General features: G+C 39.8%; 2 long non-coding RNA genes across 2 annotated transcripts; one reads left to right on the forward strand and one right to left on the reverse strand.

The window, feature by feature from the left end:
- Positions 1-2719: 2719 nt before the first annotated feature.
- LOC114560852 (uncharacterized) lies at positions 2720-5443 on the reverse strand. The gene is made up of 6 exons (XR_003693254.1): positions 5410-5443; positions 4583-4706; positions 3980-4066; positions 3477-3558; positions 3122-3219; positions 2720-2899 (listed from the first exon to the last, which is right to left on the reverse strand). It is a non-coding gene; the product is annotated as an uncharacterized LOC114560852 (long non-coding RNA).
- Positions 5444-6816: 1373 nt separating this feature from the next.
- LOC114560851 (uncharacterized) lies at positions 6817-7832 on the forward strand. Its single transcript, XR_003693253.1, has 3 exons — positions 6817-6915; positions 7297-7417; positions 7749-7832. It is a non-coding gene; the product is annotated as an uncharacterized LOC114560851 (long non-coding RNA).
- The last annotated feature ends 17528 nt before the right edge of the window (positions 7833-25360 follow it).

The raw sequence follows: 25360 nt of genomic DNA on the forward strand, positions 1-25360 counted from the left end.
TCATAATAGCGTGCACTGAGGCCCCAGAACCTTACTGGCTTTACTTGAGCTACATGCTAATATTGGCATGCAAACATGCGCACAATGATAATGCTTGCATGTCAGTGTTTAGCAGTTATAGTGTTTAATTAACATATTCACCATCTAGGACATCTAATTAAACATTAAGGGATCAAAGTTATTACAATTTATGCAATAGCTGCTATTTTAAATGCATGACGCTAACTTTTTCTGGCTAAAATTCCACACATCCGCCGGCAAATCGGACCCTGTAATATATATATTAATCACTGATATATTATTAAAACACGAAAAAATATCAAGCTCATGGTGTTTGAGAAAAAGTCAGGGGATCACCAAGATGAATGGGATACTGTATTTTGCCCGGACACCATGGAAATTTGTGCCAGATTTTGTGCCAATCCACAGCAAAAGTGAAAACTCTGGGGACCATGAATGCCTGTTAGAATGATCACGGCCATCCATCCAATAGTATTTGAGGTGTTTCAGCCAGGACCAAATCGGTGGACTGACTTTTTATAATAAAAATCAAAGGAGATTTATTGTCATGTCATAGTGACTTACAGAACCACTTCATGGTTCTCTCAGATGCGCCAGCTGACAGTTTTCCTCCCATGCTCAACATGTTTTGCAGATTTTGCACTCTTATTGTCTTAACTTGTTGCTTATTAACATGACTCATTAGATCGATGAGACGGATTCAGACCTTTCTGCATTTCCCAGATTGGAATTGATCCATGTTTTATACCCGCTATTGTCTGAGGTCCTTATATTGTGCCAAATTATGGGCAAAGATCTATACAAACTGTTGTCCTTATTCTCATAGCTCTGTTTACATGATTTGCCTGTGACCAGGGGCGTACAGCACAACATTCTGGACTCTGTATATATAGGTATTCCCTATGGACCCCTCGCTGCATCCTTGGCTATTCATTCTAGTACCTTTGTGGTGCCCTCCTCCACACATGTATGCTCAGTCCCCCTTTAAACCACAGTCCGATGCCCCTGCCTGTGACTCATGTGGAATAAAACTGTCTGTCAGACAGCTTAAATCATATTACTACACAACCTACTTTGTGTGAAATAGTGAAAATCCAGCCCCCAACTAGCTCCCCAGAGGGGGAGAAAATGACAAAACTTAATCACTATTACAATCTTAATCTTAACTTAATCAGTGGCATTATGAATATTTGCTCTACTTCTATATCCGTGATAAACCAATTTGATCTAATAATATTGGCCTGCTGACATATCATTCGGGTCCCTAATCCTATCAATGGGCGTTTCTCAATACCAAGAATGCAAACTACGGACTTGTGTTCTTGGGAAGAACGTTCTTGCTGGTTGTTCTTGGAAGAATAAACTCACAAGTTCACAAGCACAGAAAACGCTGTTAACAGTTTGAGACGATGTGTTCTTCCTGTTATTGCTCAACACCCCCAGCACAGAGGCTACCTGCAAGGCTCCAAAATACCAGCTAGATATAAAAACCACAACAATATAACCACTTTGTATTAAAACAATCTCCGGACAAGAAAACCTCATAATGCTACAACTATTGCAATAATATTAAAAAATTAAATTAATTGAGCTTTAATTTTATTGTTTATGGTTTAGCTCAAACACCCTTTACTTATTCAAAGGAGTGGAACGTGATCCCTATTACCTAGTGTATAAGTTTAAATCAGTTTAAATAAAAATAAAAAAATAGGCATATGCACTGGTGTGTCCTGTGTTCCTATTAGTATTATGTGGAATTATCATTTCTATATTATTGTAGTGCACTGTATATGCCCAAGGAGATGGAAATTAGAAATTCAAAATATAAAGGTTGGTGTCTCCCCTTTAGTCTACATAACATGTCATAGCATGTTATCACTTTATGTACAACTGTTCATTTATCATACAGACTGAAACTCAACTTCTAATAAATCAGAAAACAAATACACCAAAAATATGAACTAAATACAAAATATAATGTAGACTATAGCCTATGGCATAATTTAAACAAGACTCCCGAAAAGAAACGGGTATATCTCATAGACTAATAATATACAGTCTATGGTATATCTCTCCTCTGCCTGCTGCTGTGTGTGTGTGTGTGTGTGTGTGTGTGTGTGTGTGTGTGTGTGTGTGTGTGTGTGTGTGTGTGTGTGTGTGTGTGTATGTGTGCTTGTTGAGTTTAACTCCAAAAAGACAGTTAACACAGGTTCCCGTTAATCTTATGATGGACATGTGTTGTGATATTTAAACAAACGATCCGTCAACGGTGAAATAAAAGACTCTTCCCAGATAGCAAATAGTCATTGAAACGATGTTAAATCAACATCCTGCTGTCAACGATAAAGTCATTGAATCAACATCAAACTCTGACGTTGATTCTTCATCATGTTGCACCCTCTATTATCATTGAAACAACGTTTAAATCATACCTAGAGATCAACAGGATTTCAATGGTATTTTGATTACAATGGATATTGAAACAATGTTGAAATCCCAGCATATCAACGAAACTTCAATGGTACCCTATTTCAGTACCACTTTTAATCTAAAAAGGTCTTAATGAATATTTTAAAACATTATTATTAGACTATTATAATATCCTGCTTTATCATCAGCCAGGGTGGGCTAGAGCAAAATATAGAAACTATGGCAGACTAAGCCTAGACTTTCTAGCACAAATGAAATCCCACGCATAAAAAAAAAATGAAACAATCGTTTTTATTGTATTTTTTTTTTCTTTTAACGCGCTAACTCCTGTAGTGTTGGTCGTCCAGCTCCTCCCGCCCGGTCTGGGCCGTAGCGCAGCCACTTCTGCCCAGCTTGTGCAAATTCATAGGCAATTGCCGTAGGCTACTCAGTCATTGAGTCAGGGCATCTAAAATAGAAAACAAGCAAAAGTACACTTCAGTTTAACATTAGCTTAAGACGTCTGCCTGTGAAGGGTATACACAATAGTTTTTGTCTGTCTTTGCAATGCTTTACAACAGAAGATGTTCAATATTGACATAGCCATTGCCCTCGGCTCAACTGTTGATGGTAACAAAATCATACCAATACCATTTTCAGAAGCCTCAAACTATAATAATTTCACACTTACATCAAAATGAGTCCCTCATGTTTCTCTCTGAAGGGTGCCATAAGCAGGAAGAACACACTTTTCTCTCTGTTGTAGCCTACTTCACCAGGATGCATTCTCTCAAAAAAGACAGAAAACAGAAAAAAGTAATTAAGGTAATGTGTCAACAACAACAACCCCAACACAATAAGCCCAGCAACTTTAACTAAAAGTGTATGACAACATGAAGGCTTACCTTAGTCTGATAACATTTTATTTATGTGATTTTACAGTTACAGAGTGCAGCAAGGCTAAGCTATCTAAAGCTCATGCTAAATCTTTCAACTTTTAAATTCCATAGAAAATGAATACACATATACAAAAGTTTTAACATTACCTGAAAATATTCTTCACCGTTGTGTGTAGGTGATAGTCATCACTTCAGCTGTGGCGATTGTGGTTTTCCTCTGCCATTGTAGCTTGATGATGCAAAATTGCACAACAGACGTAGCCTACTGTTAGATTAGCGTCACACTCGGTTACCGACAAGGTTGTGTAGGCTAACTCCGCAGCCAACATTAATGAACGTCTAATGTCTAATAATATCAGCAATGACTCAATCTCTCTCTTGTAATATACATCCAAAAAACTTCCCACTGGACCAAAAAGCCCTTAGTCCGACGGCCCGTTATCCCAAAATCAAAAGGCCACATTATGTAGGCTAACTTAATTTTTGCAGAAGAGCAGCTATAAGTAAATGACAGCCGACATAACACGTATTTCTTAAAGAGCCATACAAAGTCAAAGGTTATGATTATGCTATGATTTATACAGTGTATTATGATTTATCAGTTAAATTGAGCAATATATCAAGGGAGTCTGGAAAGTCACTGGACTTACCGTGTTTTTCGCAACGGGCATTCAAAGCAGTCGGCTTTTGAAATCCAACCATCATTGGATGCCGAAATGAATGTTGGGATACAGGTGCTGCGAAGTTCATACATGTTTTTTTTGTTTTTTTTATTATTGAACTTGTGCTTTACGGATCACGTTTTCAAAGAGTGAAAAAAAAATAAGTAGAAATGTAAAAAGATAAGTAAAAAACAATAAATAAACATAGGTGATACATATCAGTTCAGAGAGACAGTTGAAATACAAATCATAACAAGCAGTCAGTAAAAAAAGAAGAAAAAAAAGAAAATTATAAACAAAAGTACATCGCCAGAGTGTAGACAGTAAATATCAGTACTTTGGCAACACGAGATGACGTTTCACAGGGACACAAGAACACAAGTCAATAGAAGAACACATATTGGGAAACGCCCAATGAGTCACTGGGTGTTGTAAAAGAGTGAGGTGGCATACGCCTCATTTTTAATGACGTTACCAACATAAAGGAAACCTGGCAATTCAGCCTGTGTTCATTAACTTTTATACTTTTATATAGAGGAATGTCGTGCATGATGGCTTCTAATGTGGCTGTACGTGTACGTGAACCTGTACCTGAGCAATCCCGTCTTGGTATGCAGTGTTGGCTCGGCTTATTGCTCATGACAATAATACCTTCACTGTTCCAATTGTTTGAGGACAAGGAGGCAGCAGAGGAGAGCAGGAAGCAGATGCAGCTCTACATGAAACAGGTGAGAGACAGAAAATAGACTCATCTTTACACAGAATATGAATTGGTTTTTGCAGATATATCTAACAATTTAAGGTATTACTGTAATTCAAAATACAACAAAAAATACATGTATGTTTGATTACATGTATTTTTACATGACTTTTACAATATAAGTAGTAAATAAATCCCATACAGTATGTTACACTTGCTTTTGCACTCGCTGTAATGTAATTATATGATACAGAAACCAAGGAATGTGTCAATGTGCCTTCTCCTAGGATAAGTCATACTAGCATACACTATTTACATATATGTTGTTTTTAATGTGATTTACCACGTATATTTTCATAGAATATTAGCACATGCGTGTGTGTGTGTGCACACACACTGGCCTAGGCCCACCCACTTTTCAACAGGCCCACCCAAAACATTTCCTCAAAAAACATTAATTAATTAATTAATATATTATAATTTGGTGAAGAATTATTAAAAATCGCCAAATAATCTCAAAATTGTCTAATGTTTAGTTTTCAAAAACAATTAAAAAAAACTGGTCATGTCTATTTTTACGTTTCTGCGCAAGTTCAGCAGACAGTGAGGTTCGGATCGGATGTAGCTTGTAGGTATGCTAGGCTAGCTCCCAGTGATCTGAGAGTGTGAAAATCATTTCCAGTAAAGGACAAGGTTGTAACAGCCGTTGTTTAGGTACCTTAAACGTGCACGAACGGTCTCAGAGTCATCGCTGCAACCAGGAGATGAAGGAGAGCTGAGATCCACAACGCCGAGCACATCTTTGTCTCGGACACCGCAGGATGCTAACGTGGCTAACGTGGCTAGCGCGGCCAGCGCGGTTAGCGCGACCAGCGCCGGTGCTAATGCCTTTGCCTCTGCCTCGTGAGTGGATGATATAGCCCCTATGGATATAGCCCTGTGGATCGGTCTTCCGTGGATGAGCCCACAACTCAACCAGTGCTAAAGTATCCGGTCACTTCTTCTTCTTTAGGGAGTTTAATTGTGTAGGACCGCCAGAGGATAACAGTAAGGTATTTGGCTACTCTGCCAGTATTGTATTATGTCGTTATATGAGATATATGGATTAAAATAATCAATTCATAACCCGCTACAGAAGCTGCAAGCGCAGTTCTATTTCTATAACAGCTTGTTACTGTTGTCAAGTTGTTGTTCCCTCATGGTTTTCTCTTGTTATGGCCAATAATGCTTTAGGGCTATTAATGCGATTTATTTATTTTTGTTAAACATGTTTTTAACATGAATCATCACACTAAAGTAAGGAAATAACTTGAGTCTTGTTTTACATGACAGATGACGTTGTCAATGAACATGTTCTGTGGCCGAGTATTGATTGAAACTGTCGGGCAGTGTTGTTGATCTGTATATTGTTGAAAACTTAAAACAGTTGAAAAGAATGGTGAAATATTCGGCCTCATGTTATACGAGCAGAACTAAACTATGTTTTGGGGAAATATTAGATTCCTGACCACTTTTACAGTCTATAGGCCTTAGGTTAGGAGAGATGCGCTATAGCACAGCCAGGTATGGTGCAGAATGGAGAGTCCAAAGCGCTCTTCTTTTGGTCAGAACCAAGGAGAGCGATCGCGGATAGGTCCGTCCTTTGCACCGAAACTTTTTACAATGCAACAACATATAAATAGCATCAAGCTATTGCAATCTTTATTATGTAAGCACATATATATATATATATATATATATATATATATATATATATATATATAACAGTATATTAGCCAGTCATTTTTATTAGGTTAAACAGGGATTTGATAACGTTTTTAATTTAAGGCCCACCCACAATTGGTCTGGCCCATCCAAAACTGGAATCCTGGCGCCATGACTGGCATGTGCATTGTGTCTGTAATGTTTAAGTAGTCCCTATAAGGCTGAAGACATTATATGTAAAGGTCTGGGCAAAGCTTGCTATTTCAGTGTAAAAGTAAAGAGAAAACATTTGAAATATGATGAGTGACTTCCTGGTTCAAATTCACTTCAATCTGATAATCCTAAAGGTAAAGCACTCCACTCTATTAAATCAAGTTTCCATATCTGTGCACCTAACACCACAAAACCATCTCCCAGGCTTTATTTCAGGTTCTGAATGTTGTGGCAGGAAGTTTGGCGAGTGGTCTGAATGGGCTCTTACAGTATGTCACGCACTTCCTGCAGGCTACTGGAATCCAAGGTAAAGCTAATTTAGAAATGATTCCAATCATAAAATGTGTAAATGTAACAGTTTCCATCATAACAGATGCAGTTCACAGGTAAAGTACATTACAGTTCCCCTGCCATTTAAATTACAATAAGCGCAAGTGACACAAATATTGGAAAAGTGATGTGTATTATTGATATTTAGCCTATCATAGTTATGTAATTTACATACCTATATAATATACAATATAAGCAACTCAGGAACGCATGGCAAACAGGACCGCTAACTCGCTCCCACTGTGTTTTACGTGGACACGCAACACGTCACGTAGTTCAGTTTCTTAGCCTGCGTGTTTTATGGTTGTGTGTGGTTTTAAATAGAACTGTCAGCCCTACTTTCATTTTACCATCATAGACAAAAGGAAAACAACAGGGAAATGAAGGGACAGTCAACAAGAGAGGGCTATAAGCAGCAAACAGCTGTTTCTACACGCCTCCCACTGCTGATTTTAACAGAGAATGGGTTCCAAAAATATGTGAGTGCTTTGGAAGTGCTACATTCTTATCTGAGTGCTCTGATTAATAAATGTACTGTTTAATTTTGGATTATATTGAGCTATTGCATGGTTGCATTTTATTTCCAAAAAGAAATTGCCCCCTCGCAATTTCTAACAGCCCACTTCATCCTGGAGCATGGCCTGCCACAAGCTCCACTGCTTGATGTGATTGAGTCCATATCTCTGTGTTGGTGGGCAATTTTATTTCCCCGGCACCTCACACAGTGTGCTTAACGAACTTGAGTGAGTTTAAGTCAACCCAACGTTCTATTTGAGCTTACAGAAGCGTCTTTATACCTTTCACAACAAGGTACATTAGGTCTCAAGAGTCAGGACCTAGCAAAGTGGGCAACTGCCCCAGAGCCCTACACCCCAGTGGACCCTAAAATCCCTGGTTCACTGCAGGTCGGTAGAGTTTGGTTATGGATTTATTGCAAATCATAACAGTACACTTTTTTACTTTACTTGACATCCTGTTTTCATTCCAGCTAATGATATGAACATTCCCCATGTCTCCACAGATGGCCTTCCTGTCAACACAGTGACACCAGAAGGGGTCATCTTTGTTGCCCAGTGGGTTTTTCTGCTGCTCATATGCTACGGCGTGATCGCCCTTGCATTTGTATTGGTCACCTTATTTCTGAGGAAGCTGTGGTGGCTGCTTAAAGTGGGAGTGGCTTTGGCCTGCTTTGGACTAATCCTGAAAGACGACAGTGTCAACACAAAAACCATGGTATTTAGACTGTTGTGCCTCGGGTGCGTCTGCATCTTGTTGAGCATCAGGCCGTGGAAGGACCAGGCCATGGCTGCTAGAATTGTTCAAATGGAAAAGCAGGTGAAGATCTTAGAAAATCAAGTCAAAGGGATGGACAAATGGAGAAGAGGATGTATTTTTTTGTCTTGTTGCCTGATAGTTCTTCTGTGTTTCATGGCTTTAATAGTCTGGAGAGTTTATACAGTCATATCGAATTCATAATCACCTTTACCAGAGAGTAAAAAGTCAGCTCTTACAACATATCGTGGTTGTCAATGTCCCTCCGGAAGAAAAAGAAAAGAAAAAATAGACTACATTTAGAAGAGACACACTTCTTATCTCAGACAGCTGAAGCTTCATGTTAGCTTTAGATAAACTTTTGACTATATGTGTGCACATTGTAAACGTAACAAAGACATCAGTTAATGCTCAGGCAGAGTAGAGTATGCAATTCCTGTTTTAATGTTTTCCATGTAGCCAGATGCCAGTAGCAATTCCCCACCATTCCAACATTGGCATGTGGAAACGAGATCTAGATTTAACTCATACTTGGCTCCGGCAGAGGTGTCATGACAATGCACAGAAATATGCTTTCTTGAAAACTTTAATGCCACTGCCTTTTTCATGCTTTATTTCATAATTTATGGTTCATACTGTATGTTAGGGTTAATGCCCTACAAGGTGTCCATTATCAGGAATTAATAGACGACAGGGAGGCTGGAAATGTGACGGTTGCCTCCGCTGCAGTCCATTGATCAACCCGTTTATACCATGGTTAAAGGTGCAGTAGGTAAGCCTTATAAAACTAACTTTCTGTCACATTTGCTGAAACTGTTCCTATGTTCCAGTAGAACTACATGAAGCAGGTTTTTTTTTTTATTTAAATAAATTTAAAAACAAATCTGGGTCCTCTGGTACCACCTACAGCCTGTAGTGCGATTTGCAAAAATCCCCCGCTCCCTGTTCAGATGCATCAATCAGGGCCAGGCGTGTCTAACTGCTTATGCACATACATTTATTCTCCCTTGTGGGGGTAGGGGCTTAGGAGACCGTTTTGGGCTTTAGCAGAAAGGGGGGAGAGACTGAGAAGTTGTTGATGTTAAAATTGTTAAAATAAAGTCCTGGATCTTGGCAATTCTACATAGAGCACCTTTAATTGCCAAATAATTTAATAATAAATATATATATATATATATATATATATATATATATATATATATATATATATATCTTGCAATCAAAATCTAAAGTTTTTTCAAACAATGACTCTGTTTCCTTAGGGTTTTACTAAAACCTGGAACAATCATTACCATCCCATAAGGTTCTTATGCAATAGAAACATTGTTCACTGCTCCAGTAAATAGGAAGAACCTTAGAAACGACCTAGCAACAGGAGAGCCAGTATTTCTAGTCTGCTCAGTTTATAGAATCCCAACTACATACCAGAAATCTAACGTTATGTTAGCAAGATTCAGTCAATAACATTGTGTACGGTTGACAAACAGTAAAAAATAATATGAAAGTATGTTACACAACAAGACAAGCTAGCTAGCCGGCCATGTCATTGTCCCCAAATAAAAATCAAGACTTCCACGGAACAATCCTGTACCAGCAGTCTGTCAACCGGAGTCTGGAGTAGCGAGTTGAACAGCGAAAGGGATGAGATGATCGCTGTAATCCAAATTAAGTCCAGAGGGGCAGTGTTACTTACCTACAGCTTGTGTGTTTCAGGCGCCCTCCTGTAGTGTTTAGAGGACAAGGCACTGAAGTACAAAGGTTACACTCAGTGTTAGAAATAAGATTTCAGATGTTTTTTTTATCGCTTACACTCGTAGGTGTCCTTTATCACATTTTAATGAACACCCTACAGTCAATCTGAATCAAGTACATTTGGACGAAATCCTGGGTTGATGATCCAATATCAATGTTTTATTCTGGAGCGTTGGTTGGCTATTGTTGAGTTTAAACTGGATAAAACTGAACTGGAGCTAGGATTGCAGCATTCAGATAAATAATCATCAGTAACCTCAGTCTTTATAATGATGAGCGATGGTTGATTTACAGAATCCAAATGGGTATTGTCAATGTAAAAATATTCAAAACTGCATGCCCTTCAATGGGCTAAATCAATCCAAATGTGCCAGCGTTGTATACGCTGCTCAGGGTAAAATAATTCATATTCAAAGCAGGTTCACAGCTTATCAACAAGACTCCCCGCTGACTTCAAAATCACTTTCAGCATAAAGGCAATCCAATACAGCAGGGTGCAGACTACTACATGGTCTGCTTATCCGTTTCTTTTTGAATTTCTTCTTTTTATCCTAGTTCCATCCTATCTATTTCAAAAATCATGTTTTACATACTTATGTACCTCTTCTTCTGGATTTAGACCATGTCACTTATTTACTAATATTGATTCAAATGTGTTTCTTTATGGAATAACTTAGATTCAAACTTAAGCCACTATCTTTAACTGTGCTGCATGGTGGTACTGGCCCATTTAAATCCACTTATAATAAATGGAAATATATTAAGCAACCCATCCCAAGTCTCCACTTCCCACTCTTTTTCTCTCAGGGGCCGGGTATCTTTAAGAAGACTCAATTTGTGTCTCAGCTTTTAGCTGAAAGCTTACCTGCTGAATTTTATACAAGCACAAAAGATGTGACAAACTATTTACTGAGGCAAGGCATAAAGGGAGCTGCCATCACCCAAAAGTGGAGATGTAAAAATTGTCAAAAAAAAAAAGAAATCCGTACCGCCAAGTGAGATAAATTATCTCATTCTGCATGGTCACGGAAGGCTTGTATCATGTGGACGCGCCAACAGTTTTGTTGTCATTACATAGAATTCCTCATGGGCACGTCAGAAACTACGCACTATAGCTTTAATCAGACTGGTCGCAGGTTAACAGTGTTTTTCTATCCCACTGCCCACATTTGTGGTTAGAAGTGGTTAGAAACTCAATCCTTGCTGACTCTCATTACACTCTCAAGTTCTCACTCAGGTATGCTTCTCTCCTCTATCTTATTACGAGTAACAGAATACACAGTATCGCGCCGTGTCATCAACCCACTATCCGTAACAAAAACAACACAGATGAATTTTTAACGATATATATTCAAAGCCAAACCCATCCAATTGAATTCAGCTATTGGATTAGAATTAAAAAAAAATTTAATAGAATTGTGACTGAAATAATTCTTTTATTTCATTGAATTTCATTTTAAATACTCAATCAGAAACACCCCTAAAGAAGGTGAATTTTACACTGAAATGCAGCTGACTAGATAATGTTTACCGCAGTTCCTGGGTAGTGTCATCCCTCTGAATTTGGTATTTTTAACAAAGCAGAATGGACACATTTCCCTGCAGGACCGGTGCTACTAGGTTTTATTTTACCTAGTAGCGATTTGACAACCCACCGACATACTGTCTTTAAGAAGTTGTGCGGGCTCAGTTGTAAAGCTAATGTAAATATGTTGGTATCATATAAACTAGTCAACCAAAGGAATCCACCAACCAAGGGGGGTTAAAACGCTCCAAAGTGAGGCTGAATTTTATTTAGTGAAAGACATTGCCCCCTCACAAGTTTTAACAGCCCTGTCAAGTAAATGTATAAATAAAATAAAACAGCACATTGCTTATGGAGTAGTTGAGCCTGCTTGGAAGTAGCATTAGCTGCTAATGCTAGGAGTACTTGCCAGTTGTTGACTGCTCCTCGCTGTAACTTTACTGTCAGCTCACATGGGTAGCAAGTAGTTTGTGGTGTAACCACCACTTCTTTGATACCAATACACGTTTTGGAGACAACGTTGTACATAGCAGACCTGTCGAATCTTTTCAATGGATAGCTACAGGCTAACTTCCATCTGTGACCTCCGCACTCTCAGCGTATGTTACTCTTACCCCTATTTTCCACTGGGCACGTCTCAGCTGCGTCACGAAGTGCGTGAAGCGGCTCTCCGCTCCGCTAAAGATATGCGCCAGGTCAATTTTCACGTGGGCCATTTGGACAGCCGAGCAGGAAGGGAAATAGCAAGAGTATCACGTCAATTTACCAAATGACAACCCCCAATATTGTATATGGCTTTTCTGCAAACACCATGGACGACGAGAGATTCACCTCGGAGGGGAAAAAAATAATATAGAACTTCTTTTATAAGAACAACGCCAGATAACAGAAGGCATGGAATTTAACTGTATGAGGTAGATACTAGCTTAATAAACACTAGTTGTTCTGTAAAGTAGTTGTAGAGACAATATAATCTGCAATTTGGGCAGGCAAAGCTCCCGGTGTGGTATGGCGCATGGCGGAGGACGGAACAAAACCGGAATGCAGCACAGACGTGCCCAGTAGAAAATCGGTTAAGATTGGGACACATCCAGTTCCTATACTACACTAACCTTGGGGGGAAAGTCAAAAAGTTATTTTTTTAACCAGTTATCATGCAGTGAGGTAGACTGGGTAAACCCAGCCCGATCTGCCGGCGATTTGATTTCGCCCTGCAGCTCAGACCTGTACATTTATCTATCCTGCTTCGGTTACAAATCTGCAGGAACCAATCACAAACTATTGGCGGGTTTAACAAGATGACGATAGAGAAGCAACCAAGCAGCTTTTTGTTTACATTCAACAAGCCAGCAACCCGTTGATGCCGCTGTCGCTGCTATGTCACCCAGATCGTTGGTCTGATTGGTTGAAGGACTATCCAATTGCGTACAGAGTCATTTGAACTATGCCCGTTGATCACGCCTCTTGTGCAGTAGAAAATCCAGAGCAGACTCCCCAGACTAATGTTCAATCTTAAAAGATTGAGCATGGTCTGGTGATAGCCAGACTAGCAGTGAGGTGCATTTACCAGACATTTTTAATGATCTCACAAAACGTTCTGCCAGACATTAAATATTTGCCTAGAGTAAAACCAGCATTTAATATAACAATTTTCACAGTTATGGAATATTTAATTCAATTCCAATTTTATTTAAATAGTCAAATCACAACAGAATTTCATGCAGAAACTGGGTTGGATCTGTGGTTGTGAATTGATGTAGTCAACAATCTCTGACCCTTGTAGCGGGTCATGATTGGTTCATCTTCACACCACTAGTATTTATAACTGATTTGTTTTAAGTTCTGTCTTTTTTTGCTATTGACCTGAAACTTCAGTGGATAAACACCTTTCTGTCTGCACATGTCGTGTTATGCTAATGTGTCAGCATGTTGGCCAGTGAAAGTGGTGCGTGCCGCTGTGTCTTGCCAGTGGTGTGTTTGCACTTTTGCCTGTTTGATCTGGGCAGCCTGGTGAGTTAGAGTCAGCTGCCCTCATTGTTAATCAGAGCATCCCCTCTAAACGCATGAGGAGTGGTCATTTTTTACCCTAACTGCCCCTGGGTTTCTGGGTGATGAGAGAATGTAGCAATACTATCACTCCCAGAAATAAATGCAGGCAATCAGTCACTATGACAGAGGGAGAAACAGTGAGGGCTCTATGTGCTAACAGGAGACAAGGACAGAGACATTTTTGCCTTATTGAATCCCTCAATCACTACACAGCAGCCTACAGCGGAGCATTTGCCCACGGCTGGTTAGCCTGAGACTAATCACACACACCGGCCTGCTAATTCTCCCTTTTTTGATTTTTCAGTCACAACTGAAATGGATTAGCTGGCCTGGAGTCTGCCTCACTGTGACAACAATGACTCTGTCTAGCTTATCAGTCTGTCCCTCCACTGTTGCCCATTTCTCTTTCATTTGCTCTAACACAAAATGTAAAAATGAAACCAGGCATTTTGCTGTTATCAAACAACCTGTCTCCAACACTTCTTGTGTATTTCTATTTGATACACGCCTACTGTGCAGCATCTGAGGATGCAAGAAATATTAAATAAGTGAGTCATCAGAAACACCAACGTCCTTGTTATCACAATCAGAAGGAAGGTGGTGACGCTCAGTTACAGTCAGTGCTTTCATATCTACCTATAACCATTCTTAGGCTCTTCAGTTGTGTTGTCTAAAATTACTTTAAAAGGAAAAGGAGGAGAGAACATTTTTCCACACAAGCAATTTAGAGATGGTTCCTGTCATCTGTTTTAGGCTCTGCAATATTGTAGCTTGTACGTGCATTGGTCATTTGGACACAGCAGGTTGACGACTAAAAGCCCCCAAAGAGGAGTTGTAAAGGAAATGAAAGGCAGAGAAACTTTCTAAATTGCCTCTGAACCTCAGTTATACTGTATGAACTTAAAATACAAAGTTTTTAGACTGAACCTCATGGTGCGTTACAACAGCTCGGTGTTGAGTAATAGTATCAGGCAGAAAGCAGTGACTACAAATCAACTTTCAATAACTCAGAAAGAGATGGAAATGTCACACAAGTATCACAATTCATGTATAACTGCTGCATTTGTTGCTGCACTGAATGAAGGAATATTTAAAACCGTCGTTAATAAATAAGTAGCCACCCTTTGCTTTTTTTGATAACTCTGTAAACCCTTGGTGTTCTCTCAATGAGCTTCATGAGGTAGTCGCCTGAAATGGTTTTACCTTCACAGGTGTGCTTTGTCAGGGTTAATTAGTGGAATTATTTCCCTTATTAATAAAAAAGCAAAGGGTGGCTATTTTGAAGAATCTAAAATATAAGACATGTTTTCAGTTATTTCACACTTTTTTGTTAAGTACATAATTCCATATGTGTTTATTCATAGTTTTGATGTCTTCAGTGAGAATCTACAATGTAAATAGTCATGAAAATAAAAAGGAAACGCATTGAATGAGAAGGTGTGTCCAAACTTTTGGCCTGTACTGTATAAGTTTATGTTTTGGGCATATTTATCTTTTTCACATTGTATATTAGACATCAAAACTCAATGCAACACATAAGGTTTGAACACACAACCTTCAGTTTGTATGTTGACAAAAATGGTAAAAAAAAAAGTCATAGAAAGTCAGGATGGTATGTCTAAAAAAACAACCTACTATATGTATGTTGAAAAAGTGATAAAAAAGTAAGTATACAGTAGTATGTCAAAAATAAAAAGTCATAGTGTGTGTATATATATATGCTTTTTTATTATGCTACAAAAGTCATAGCATAATAAAAAAAGTCATAGTATATTATGTCAAAAAGTGATAAAAAAAAGTCAGTATAGCATGTTGAAAAAAGTCATAGGATAGTATTTCAAAAAAGTGATAAAAAAGTGATAAAAAGTCAGTATAGTATTTCAAAAGAAATGATATAAAGTCAAAGTATAGTATGTTGAAAAAAGTCATACTAAAGTATGTTGAAAAAAAGGCATAAAAAAGCATAATACAGTGTGTAGTAAAAAGTCTGAGGATAGTACGATGAAAAAAGTGATAAAAAGTCATAGTATAGTATGTCGAAAAAATAAATGTTATTGACAACAAATATATCCTCAACCTTTATGTTTGTTCAGTTATTTTTCTCGGAATGGCTGGCTAATGAGCTCAGAGTACAGAGAAGTGAAGAAGCCCTGTCAGACCCAGAACGGTAAGGCTCGCTCCCATCCTGAGCTCAAACAGCATTTCTAAATTCCCACTCCAGAACAAGACGTGAGGAGTGGAGGGAGAGAGCAGAGGATGCCGTGTCAGCTACAAGCGGAATAATAGACAGGAGAAGAAAGAAGCTGAAAATTGAGAAGAAGGGGAGCTGCCTTTCTCTCCATTATCCAGATCAGCTGCAGCTTCAACAGCAATGTGGGCAACAATTAACCATTTGCAGCGATACAAGCAATGTTCATTTGAGTGAACTGCATGTCATGAATATGCCATCAATAATGTATCATACCTTGGATCTATAGCCCTGTTTCTACACATTAACAGCGCAAACAGAAAACCGTAAGAGGAAACTGGAGAGCGGAAACAATTGATCCCAGTGTTGCCTATAGAAAATCTGCCTGAGGAAGCAGGTCATTGATATGTTGATTAGCTACTGCACTGTATGGTCTACTGTAGTGTACGTATATGTTTTCATGTGTGGCTTTAATGTAAAATCTTGGCTGGATGTTGGTGGAGCTGGGGAGGATGACGCGGCCGAGCCAGTGTCGTGTATGGTCGCAATGGCACCAAAATATTCCAATTAACTTCGATGAAGTGGAAACACAAAGTGAGAGGGTCAAAGTTTAAGACGAAAACACCTAAAAGAAAGTTCATGGCTATTTAAATGGGTACACATTGCTAAGTCTCTATAATGATTGACACGTGTATGGCCATCCTCAACTTAAAAATAAATGGGACCATAATTTACTTAATGAGCATCACGCTGTATTGAAGACTTGAAACTAGTGATTGAGGCAATAAACCCATTATAAATATGTTTACTGAGGTAATAAATCACGTGAGGAGTAGAGTAATTTTCCTATAGACTTCTATACAAGCAGACTTCTTTTTGTAACCAGTGAAGTGGATGGACGGTTTAAGGCACTTTTCAGGGCCAGAAGCTCCGTCAGTTTTCTTTTTACAGTCTATGGTTTGAAATTGTTGGAATAATTTATGTACCCAACTTAACAAGATACATAACGTGTAATCTTGTTTAGACACATTTAATGCCTACATGTTACGTTATACCTTTAAAAGCTCTGTGATGATTTGTCATGAGGATGCATGTGTTGATTTTCCTGGACAGTGAAATTAATGCACAAAAACTCAGTCGAAATACAATTGAAGCACCTACCTTTTGGGGATTTTTCTTAAGAGTGTATCCATGCAGTTGTGTGATTATATGCATCACAGTAGCTCGTATGAGCGAAGGGGACAATCGTTTTCTTCTGTTTGAAGTGTGCTCTTTTGACCTCAGGCACTTGAAGATGTTCAGAGCAAGCCAGGGCTGTTTGACAGAAAAAAGGGTGTGTGTGTGTGTCTGCGTGAGTGGGAGAGAGAGTGATGAAACATGACTTGAATTCCTTAGGCAGCCAAAGGAAAGCCTACAGGAAAATATACAATGGTGAGATCACGCCGATCCTTTCATCACTCTTTCTTTCCTGTTTCCACCGTCTTCTGTCTTGCTTCCTAAGTCCTCCTTCCTCTCGTTAACCACCTTTCACTCACTCTACTCTTGTTCTTATTTACTGAAATTATAGTGTCTACGCAACAATGAAAGGGGCGTTTTAAATTACTATTAACCTACGAGAAGTTGTGTGGTGCATTAACATATGGATGGGCAGAGCTGTTCTGGGAGACAGTAAAGGCCAACTGTTCTCTCTAATTGTCACGCGAGGCTCTGAACAAGCCAGCACAGTGCTTCAGGCAACCTGCCTGGTTTATGAGAGAAGGGGAGGACATAACACTACGTGTTTAGAAAGAAAGAACGGAAAGAAAGTTTTAATGAGTCATCAACTTTCACCAGTATTTTTTTCATCCATTTTCCATCATTTCTAAACCCTTCATTCTTATTCACAAAACAAATTAGCTCTTGTTCCTCTTCCAAATCCATAAAGTAAACAATATCTCAGAGTAAAACCAGCAGACCACAGTAATATGCTCATTTGCAACTTTCTGGTTTACTTCTATCTGTGTTCTTGTGCTCTGGGTGTGCAGCCCTCTGGAATACAGTACTTACCATCACACAGCCAATCAAAAGATGCAAATGCAAATGACTCCGTGGCTGCTCTAGTTTCATCTATAGCCTTCATCTTCATTTTTCTCAGCTGTTTTGAGGCTATTACATAAATGATAAACAAGCTGGCTAAAAGCCATGTTTGTGTGCCAGTGGAGGTTCCCAACAATGTGTGATTTGCAACTTTTCACTTTGAGGAAGGATGTATATTTAGTTCTTCCCCTCCTCCCCCTCATGGTCAGGTTTCTGCCCCAGCGTTTGTCACTCATCATGAGCTGTCTACCTCGAATAAGCATCTCGCCTGAGGCAGAGGTAACCAGCGTCCATCAGAAACAACAGAAGAAATAGACCACAAGCACAAGGAATGAAGAATTCTAAAGTTCTTTGCAGTTTTGAGCATGTCTTGTCTCCTACATCTTTAATCATGTGTACATCAAAAGGTTAAAGATTTAAGCAGGCATGCAAACAACTGAGATATTAAATGTTTATACACACACACACACACACACACACACACACACACACACACCTTGTTTTATATTTATGTAAAAAGAAAGAAATGCTGCACCACCACAGTCTGAAATCATATGTAATATGTAATCAGAAATGACATATCACTTTCAATTATTTTAATATCAAATATATTTGTCTGTATTGCTGTTTGGTCTTTTATTTTATATTTCTAAAAAAAAAAACATGTTCATATTTTTCTTTTGTTGTACAAAAATAGAAAAAGAGATTCTGGCTTCCCGGATAGTTTTTGTTTTGAGATGTCAGATTTCGGCCTCCATCCCAATATTAATTCTGTGGTGCAACAATATGAAATTAACGTCAATGTCAACATTTCTCTGGCAAATCCTCCGAGCATGCTGCCAACAGTTTTCTTAAGAACTATTTTATTCTTTAGAAAGTACTCCGTTTACTTCCATTGTTATGGGGTGGTGGCAGAAATGTCTGATATCTCAAAACGTGGGTATACAGTAAACCAAAGTGACAGTTCATAAGCAGAACCAGGCAACTCATCCATTCTGTCTGTGAGTCATGTCTACATCCAGCCCCTCTCTTTGATTATTCGAGGCTATCAGTGAACAGGCAAAGAGTCACATATCACACGCTTGAAATGATACGTTAAAAGGAACTGGGGATCCATAATAATCAGATGATCAAATGATTTCCGCTCTGTGAATCAGAGGCTTGCTGTGACATACAGTAAATGCAGCGTTTGCACTTTGTGGCCTTGACAGTAGCTCAAGACACACCAGGATTCACCATAGAGACTAGATGGAGCTGTGTGTGTTGTCTCTTCCGGTCTGAGACGTCTTAAAGCTCATCTCTTCATACAGGCGTGTTTGTGTGGTTCAATAGCTCCCTTGACAGACTTGGTGATGATTATGTAGGATAATATTATATGTAGTATGTATGTATAGGGAGATATCTGTACCTCTGTTTTTATTCCTTTGCCTGAAACCGGATTCTACGGGAGTTTTCACACCTGCCTTTTCAACCTGATCTCTTACTCAAAATCTGTGGCAGTTTCACGGAATCGCAAAACATTCTATGATGGGCCCATGGAACAATTCCGTGAAATGAACACGGATCGCCAAAAATTCTGTGACGGACCCACGGAAGAATTCCGTTAAATAACCACGGCCCCTTAAGTTAAGGAAAAGGTCGTGGGTGGGCTTACGTTTCCGTGACACGCAAGAACAACGGGACGGAAAAGAAGAAAGCGATTTTAGGAAAATTGACATGTGGGACACAAACCCCGGTCTCCTGGGTGAAAGTCCTGTGTTTGACCCATCCACCCCCCCAATCAACCTCCTTACGCAGATTTTCGGCCTTTCATACTACTCGCTACCGTAGTCGCTCTTGAAGCTACATCATCTTTTCATTGACTTTACATTGGCAATGTTTTCCGTGGTGGCCACACGGATTTTTCACACATCCCGTGCCACCACCACGTAATGCGCTGTTAACAATTCGTGATCATTTAACGGAATTCTGTGCAACCAGGCTGGCCTTGTTTAGTTTGGTTGGTGCAGTTCGTTAGGGTAGGTTTGAACGTGAGATCATACGTAAGATCGTGGGTGAGGTTACAAAATGTACGTTTCAGTGACACGCGGGACAATAACGGGACACAAACCCCGGTCTCTTGGGTGAAAGTCACCAACCTCCCTCCTTACGCAAATTTTCGGTCTTTCATACTACTCACTAACGTTGTCGCTCTTAATACTATGTCATCTTACAGCGCCGCGGTGGAGCTACTACTATGCCCGGTACATTCCATACAGACGCTGAAGGATGATTTTTTGCGTTGGTATCTGACGCTGACAGCCTCTGACCAAGCGTCAGTATTTTACAAGTTGTGAGTGAGAACGGGTTGACTTTGCAATCCGTGATGCATCAGAGCACGCAAACTGTAGCAGCTTACTGTAATGTTTCTCGCACAGAAATATACCATCGTCACGCTAGGCGTCACCGCTAAAGTTGAGGCCAGTCGCCGGCAGAGCAAAGTCTCGGTGAGAAGAGCAGACGTAGTAACATCGCTCGTCTGGAAAATGATTGTAACACAATGAGCTAGTGGTGGGCAGATCGAGGCTTCGTGAAACAATGAAACAGTTGAAGCAAATGTGCCATATTGTGTTGAGGCTTCGAAACAATCCGACACCCGTCTCAACGATGACACCTAGTGGTCACTTGCAGGTGTTGATCTGAAACAATCTTGACAACGAGTCATAAAAAAAAAAAAATTATTATTTTATTTTTGTAATATGTGAAGCTTATAAGGCTTGTAGGCTCCTCACTGTGCATAATGTTATTTTGGTGAATATTAAATATGAAATATGAATATTAATAAAAAATCAGGCCACAATGTCTCACTTTTTTATAGATTTTTATTCCAAAATATGAATTTCTCTGCTGTGGAAGGACTTAACCTACTTCCTTTTTTACACATAATTTCTCCAGCCTTTGAAAAAATCCTCTCACAAGTGACACTTGTTGCTGGCATGCAAAGATATTTTTTAGCAAGGACATACAAATGAGGAAAGATTACTGCTCTCTCTTTCCAGTAAGTTAGGGGCTCATGAGTTCTGGGCAAAAACGCATCGTTGAGGTATTTTTTCACTTCCACAGTGACATCAGCTGTAGCATTGTGTATCATCTGTGTTTCACGGATAAGATCATCAAAACGTTCCCATAAACTGTCCTGTGTTTCTACTGGTGTTGATGTTGATTATGATGGGCCTGATGTTGACATTTGTGGCTCTGAATGAAAACGGAGCTTCCATTTTTATCTATCTTTCTATCTATCTATCTATCTATCTATCTATCTATCTATCTATCTATCTATCTATCTATCTTAATCTATTAATGTGTCACTGTATGTATACTCTGTCTCTAGCCTACTGTATCAGTCAATGTGTACATTTAAATGTAAGCCTAAATATAACTAAACAAATCGCAGTATAAATGTCACTACGTCACCAAAAATCCGCTATCTCAAAATCAAACTCCTGTCACAAAAACCCAAGAGGTCAAGCTGTATTAACTTCACTTTATACAGATGTGCGATTGTGTGGTCTGTTCCCTGTCAAACTCTGATTCGGCGGACCATGCCACCTGTCGAAACACTTGTGAAACACTCCAAAGCTTCATTTAGCCGTAGTCACGTGACATGGGTGTTTTGAATCACGCTTCGGATCAGTGTTTCGAAACATCTGCGCTTCGGGATCTCGACAAAGCTTCGGAACGCCAGTTTCACGTCAGCCATCCCTACAATGAGCCGGTTTGACCACGGAGATGCATGAAATATGCACAGGTCCAGAACACAGGCCCTTCTTCCTGTATTTACTTTCTATTGTATTTACGCCCCAGACACATCTGACCAATAAGCGCTGGTAGTAATGCATTTTGCTACTCTTGGATTTTTCTCCGTGTGAAATGAAACCGTACCAAGGGGAAAACAAAACTCATCAGCTGATTAGGACCAGATCAAATGACTGTAACTACAGGTGTGAAAACGCCCCTTAGTCACGTTTAAGACATTTTTGGGGCGTACACAGTTTGCTGTGGTCACATTAAGGAATGAGCTGCTAACAAGCACTGGGAAGTCAGAGCTATAATAGCATGACAGAAGCAGTAAAGCAGTAGCCTGACAAGTCAGACACACATCAAGATGTCGGGACTGGGAACTCACCGTTGACGGGGCGGGTAAACGGTTGTTTTTCAAATTCCCTCTGCACGCAATAGGATAGCGCTACAACCAGGCAGAGCAACAAAGAAGGTAGCGGAGCTGGTTGATTGATTAAACTTTAAACTTTTGCCACATCCGGTTGGCAAAACTCCGAACACATCTTCCTTTTTTAAGAATGACTTCAGTGCCGTTCTTTGTTCTTTTCTCAAAGAAAAGCTTTACTCCAAGCCATATGCCCGCCCACCGACTCTATACATGATGTGATTGGCCTGACCAGATTTTGGTTTTTCCAGCTCGCAAGTCAACGGAGAGTGACTAGATTTCTAGGCTAGTAAAGGAGACCACTAACCCATTCATAACATATTCCTCAGCATGCTGAGACTCGGGCTGGAAAAGCTTAATGAAATCAGAGACTGCTGCTTTAAAGCAGTGTAACAGTAACAGGATAATCCCTACTACTGGCATGATGATTCTCATTGATTTTTGTCTATTCTACTAGCACTGGGTTTCTCATGGTCCTGCACATTTTAAATCCGTAGTTGCAGTAATGAGCAGACAGTAGTGGAACAGGAGGACTCTTCCACCACAGCAACACACTCTGCAGACTTCACACAAGTGTTTGCATGTCTGCCTGGGAAGTGAAAGGCCAGCGCTGCTGAAAACAAAAGTGAAGTTCTCTTCTTTTAAGATGAGTGTCTGGGCTTGTAGAGCGATAGTTACTGTAATAATACACACTGGGAACAAGAGGTCCATAAAGGCTCGCAATGATACAGCAAAGGAGAGGAGAGGCAGCCTGTTTTAGAAAGCGGTGGTGTGTGGGAGGAGAAAAGTCTACTCTCTCCAGCTCTTTCTCTCTCTGTGCCACATATCTGAAAGCTACAGAGACAGTGAGTGAGAGAAGACAGAGAGAGTGTGTGTGTGTGTATGTGTGTGTGACCAGTGTACTGTACGCTTTTTATATTCAAAATAAACTGATCTAGATGTGAGAAATACTTTTTCAAACAAAAGCATCTTTTTTATTTATTTCTTATTCTCATTTTCTTTTTCCCCTCCCTGTTCACTGTGAACTATGCTGGACAATGTCTTTATGCAGCAGGACACCTGTGGGTGACATAAAATACAGGTAAGAACCGAAAAACCTCAGATTACGTTCAGTAACAAAACATATGTTTGCATATGCCTGCTACAATGTGTTTATGGTTAGGCAATTAAAACAATGGCTCAAGGTTAGGGAAAGATCATATTAACAGTTGATAAAAGGGCGCAGGTTAATTACTGGTGTGTGACGAGACGTGATCTCTTGTTTCCTGCATGAAAGTCAGACGTGCAGCACACCCAGCCGTCCTCCACCCTTTCTTTTGTGCCCCGTTCTATTATTCAGTGAAAAACATTGAGCGCACAAAGAGATGCATATGCCTGTCCACTGTTGTTATAATGATAATCTAATCAATATATTGTTATACTTCATGGCTATACTTCAGCATGACTGTTTGCATACTATATTATACTGTGTGTGTGTGTGTGTGTGTGCATGTGCATGTGGAGTGTGTATATACCAATGTTTATATATGCTTTTTTTTCTCCTATTTCTATTACTTATTTTTAATAATATTAATACTACATTATTGTATAACTGGAACTAGGACCTGCTAAATCCCTCTCCAAATACAAAGCTGCTCCCCACACCCAGCTGAACAGACCCCCTCCCAAAGGGGCTGGGGCTGCCCTAAAAGGGATCTGACCTGCTCAGGCCAGCCTTTCCTATGGCCCGCACACTGAGGGAAAATTCAAAAATAAGAATCGAATGAAAAAAAAGAAAAAGGAAAAATGAAAAAAGAAAACTCGGCCCTGACCCAGCCGTCTCTATATTCTCACACACACACACACAAGCATTCACACAGTATTTTTTAAAGTTTAGTTTCCCCTTTTGTCCTCTACTTTGTCATATGTTCACATCGATCACTTGTATTGCATTATAAAGCATAAAAGACTATACCATATCATGACTGCAAAGCCACTGGTGAGAGCGGCCTCCTCTCTCCCCGAGGAGAGGGCCCCCCCATCACTGCTTAGCTTGTTTTTCTTAACACCATGTGCATGGTTTTAAGTGATTCACAGCAGGGGATAGGTTTTCAGCCTAAAAGCTCAAGTAAACATAGACTTTTGTTGTCTCGTACATGAAAACTGTGACAGGAGCAAAGCACAAAAAGGGAAATGCTTTTTAAATCTCCTATTTGTTTTCAATCAATGTTTATCTGCCTTTCATGTTTTCCTCTCTATTACTCGCATCATTTTTTATCCATGACATCCTCCCTACTCCTCTTCCCCCCTTCCTTTCCATCAGCGTCTTTGTCTCTCTTACAGCTCTCATGTTGCTGTAACAATTAGAAGCATTCTCCGCTTACCTTCCCATTCATTGTCATGTCTCAGAGAAGGTACACTTTATAATGGGGTGGGAAAACACTATTAGATTTGGTGAAGATCCATTTAGGCAGCCGCACTCAAATAACTGAGAGGTAAGAGCCATCTTGGTTACTCAAACTTACAGAATGCATGTATGTTTTGCATTTTTGAGGATAGTAAGATGTACGTAAAGTGAACAACTGTTTAACTTGTTTAATTCTTTTTTCTCTGTAGGTTTTCTCCTTATATCAGTCAGGTAAGTCCATTAACATTTATTGTGCCAGAGTTAGGTTGGCTGTCGTCTATATCCATGACGTTCCACTGCCAGGATTGCTCAGTGCCATAGGAAATTCTGCCGGATGCATGTAAGTCCGTTTCCTTCCGCTATCTTTCTGTTGGAATTCTAAATTCGGTGGATTTGTGAGGACTATTGTTAACTGCTCCTCAGATCTCTGCAGGGTAAATCCAGACATCTAGCTAGACTATCTGTCCAATCTGAGTTTTCTCTCCCACGACTATTTTACAGCGGCTCCGTGCGGAATTTAGCGCCGCCCATGACGATTGTTAGCCTGGTTACCAGACTCTGGTACATTTCATTTGTACAGAGAGTCTGGCCACTCTCCATTGACAAGTGTTAACTTCCTTGAAGGCGGGTACTCTGTTGAAGTTTAAAACTATTGGATCTGCCCAGAGCCACTCTGGACCTGCCGTAACCAATCGCTAACGTTTGGTCGTGACGTCGGTTTAGCATCACCACTAACAGAGCGAGCTGGAAAATTAACTGTTTCCGAACCCCGTGGGAACGAGGGCCACGACATCATGGCCACCAACACAACTCAGCAAAGATTGTTCTTGCTCGGGCTTTAACTTCTGGATATTCGTCAGCGTTGCCACAACGGACCGAATGGCTTCGCTTGCATCTTTCTCCGCCGCCATTACGGAACTACAACTCAAATTAGCGCCCAACTTCGACGTCATCGTCCTCAGCCACTCCC

This window comes from Perca flavescens, chromosome 8 (genome assembly GCF_004354835.1).
Source record: "Perca flavescens isolate YP-PL-M2 chromosome 8, PFLA_1.0, whole genome shotgun sequence".
NCBI lineage: Eukaryota > Metazoa > Chordata > Actinopteri > Perciformes > Percidae > Perca > Perca flavescens.